Here is a 3,476-nt window from a genome sequence, read left to right as displayed (position 1 = left end):
TTACAGAGATGTTGTTTGAGAAACCAATGTGATTTTGGAAAATTGCACAATATAAATCTATTCTAGTAGACCTCAACAATGGAATTATGATCAGTGGAAATGGCCATGACATGGGACCTTTAAGTGTAGTTTCTGGTCTGAAGAGAAGTATAAACTAACACTGTGTCGTTGTAGCACAGCACAGGGTGTGTGAGGGAAACAGGGAGGATTTAGTCAAACTTTGACCTGGATATCCTGCATGTCCGTCCACCCAGCATGCACCAGGAACAGGGATAGGAACCACTCCTACACGAGTTCAAGGGGAAATGCTTGCATGGCGTGGCTGTTCACTCTTACCCAGCAGAGAGTTTTATGTTTATGAGCTCTGCTGATGGGGAATGCGCACATCCATTAGATATGAGTCCTCCTATAGAGAAGGGGCTCTGGTATTAACCCGCAAGCAAGTGCCCCATCAGCAGAGAGGAAAAAGCTGCCTTTTATGGCAACGGATCAGACACTCAAGCCATTGGCCGCAAAGCCCACAAATGAGGCGTTAAGTGTAGTGGCAGGGCAGCAGAGAGAAATGACCCTCTGCTCAGCCACGCATGAACCTGCCCTCTGCCTCCTTCCCTTTCTCTCCGTCTTGCTCTCTACCACCTCCCCCAACAAAATAAAAAAGGAATCAAAGCATGCTTAACGGCCCGACAACCACCAAATAATAACTGTCACCTGCAGCAGAATTCATTAAAGTATTGGTGACGTCGCGGCCGTGTAATGTCATTTTTATAATTGAATATTAATTCTTCTTACGCAATATTTGGAGGGATTCCTAATGGACGTTTTCTGTAATTAATTGCCAGATAGAGGCAGGGCGAAGTTAAAAAACACAACCTGACGTGGAGATTGGGAAAGAGAGTGCGGCGAGGCGGCCTGCTGGGAAGGTTTCATCATTGAGCCTGACCCCCCCTGCTGCTGGAGATGGGGGAGATAGACTCCTCTTCACAGTCAGAGATTTAATTGCACGCAGATTCCATTACCTCTGCACAAATGTCACATTCTCTTCTGATCAGGGGGCACGGCAGCCACTGGCAAGCAGCCAGACTGTAGTGCAGAAAGTGCTCAGCCAATCAGAGCTCAGCGTGCGGACAGAGGTGAGCGGAGGGACAGGAAGACGACAGAACGAAGAAGATATTAAAAAACAAAAGGAGAACACAAAGCTGCTGACGGTGCAACTCTGAGATTGAGGGCAATGTGCTGGATTAACAGATATTTAATTAAATTAATTTATTATTGTCATTACTATTATTACTACTATTAAATGTTGGAGCACTAATTCTCATATTAATACATTTGAAAGATATTAAAATGTTGCCGTACTCTATTTAAAATGTATTAAATACTTACATCTCAATTATCGACAAGGTTACAGGAAACAGAGTGGATTGACTGGTCGAGGGATTGTTATAGGTGAAAATGGAATTGATGCATGAAAATATAAATGAACGCAAATAAACGTTAATTTTATATTATTACATTTTCACAAGAGATATATTTAAATGAGCGCAGAATCTTTCTCCAAATACCCTAATATTTTACAGCATTTTTAGACAGATATTGTGCAGTTACAGAGTGGACAGATCCATGTCAGGATGTACATGTAATAATATTACGTTCATAATATTATCATATCATTGTTTTAAGCTCATTATTGATATAACTCTCAGGAATTGTTGCTTCCTCAGACGTTTTAAAGTGGCTCTGATTGGCTTAAGATTTGAAAAACCTTTCTAAATCATTAAATGGTTTGATGTTATTTGCGGGCAGCAATTCAAAGGCCCCACAAACACAGTGCTGGAGTTTCATTTATACAAAATATTTGCTAATATTGGTCAGTAAAATGGTAATTAGATATTTTCTCCACAACATTCAGGCCTCGTCAATGCTCTCTGGACGCAATAAAAGTGATGAAAGGCTCAGAATCGACTGTTGGGATCTGCTTCCAGCTTATTACGGCTCGATACAAATAAGCCTAATTGTCTGACTGAACAGGGTTACACACATGAAATAAGAGACATCTTAGTCACACACACGAAATAAGAGACATCTTAGTCACACATACCCCGATCACTTGTGCAGGACAGACTGGCACTCCATTCCTCCAATCAGAATCCAGCTCACAGTCTTGAGGGCAGGAGCACTGAGGACACAGACAGAAAGAGAGAAATAAGGAAGGGGGACATACAACCATTACAAACAGGAAGTGAAAGGTGGGGAAAGCCCCTGATCTAGTACAATGAGTCCACATGTACAGAGATTACATAAGAAGTCAAAAAAGTAAAAGTGATCAGCCACAAGTATTTGATTTGTTCTGACGCATTCATTCCTATTGGAGTTGCCTGCATTTAAGCAGCTATGACAGCTATCACAGCTATCACACGAAAAATACTAGAAAGATTTTAGAGCTTCATTTCTCACCATAAAACAGTAAACATGTCACATGGTTGCCCTTTGATCTCTGTTTAGAGCGTGTTAGAATTACCCACATGAGAAACATGCGACATCAATATAGCTGTATCTGATGTCAACTGTGAAGAAAACATCTAACCACACTAACTGTATTTGTTTCCACTGACTACGAATCTACATGTTCATTTTACCATGAAACAACCTCATTTGTATTATTTAAGAAGGGTTAGATATACCAGTCGTCTTAAAAAACTAATCCAATAACAAGTAACGTAAGTACGATTTTGAATCAACTCATTACTTCCGGAAATATTTCTTGTACGTTTGAAAAAAATGTTCTAGAGAAGAAGCTTAACATTGCTCTGGATGGAGAGTAATTGGTTGTGTCACACATTTTTGAGTGATTTGTCAAAAAAAAATGAAACTCTTAATAGCAGACTTTTTCATAATTCTTGCAAGCTTTTTCTTAAATTCAGCAAAAATGTGTTTACAGTAAAATAGTGGTTATTTTTAAATGTGAGGCATGACAAAATTATCTTTTTAGGCAAGTTTATTTATGTAACACTTTCAACACAAGGGATGTAAAAAAATTTGGAAATCCTGCTGTGACATTAGAGTTAGTTATCTTTTGGGTTAAAGGTGGGGTATATCATTTATTTCAGAAACACTTTTTGTTATATTCCATGGAATGGAACATCCCGATAGCAATGAATAAATGAAATGCTTTGAAAAAAAATAGATTAAAAAAAATCATCTGTGGAAGCCGTGGCGCTGTAAAAAGCACGACCAATCATCTGAGCCGGTCCGGCTAAAGTAACTGGATGGCCTACCTGCCTGTCAGCCTTCCATCCGTGCACAAACTTATCTCGTGCCCTCATTGGTCATGTGCGCGTTCGTGTGTGTTGGAGGAGGGGCTCTGGAAGGAAGTCTGAAGGAAGGGGCAGATTTTTTCCGGTTGTGTATTTTCAAATTCTACCGCACTCGAGCTGGTTTCTCCAAAATGACATACCCCACCTTTAAGTTAACCTTTA

At 40.0% G+C, this 3,476-nt stretch overlaps 1 long non-coding RNA gene across 1 annotated transcript in view; it reads right to left on the bottom strand.

Annotated features, from left to right (window-relative positions):
* The window catches only part of LOC104959374 (uncharacterized), a 45,580-nt gene that overhangs the window by 19,385 nt on the left and 22,719 nt on the right, over positions 1-3,476 (bottom strand). The window contains exon 2 of the long non-coding RNA XR_799854.1: positions 2,099-2,176. This is a non-coding gene — a long non-coding RNA (uncharacterized lncRNA). The remainder of the gene's footprint in view (positions 1-2,098; positions 2,177-3,476) is intronic.

This window comes from Notothenia coriiceps, unplaced genomic scaffold, assembly GCF_000735185.1.
Source record: "Notothenia coriiceps isolate Sejong01 unplaced genomic scaffold, NC01 NC01_scaffold00030214, whole genome shotgun sequence".
In the NCBI taxonomy this organism is placed as follows: Eukaryota; Metazoa; Chordata; class Actinopteri; order Perciformes; family Nototheniidae; genus Notothenia; species Notothenia coriiceps.
Note: the sequence above shows the minus strand (reverse complement) of the source record. Positions and strands in the feature narration are given on the sequence as shown.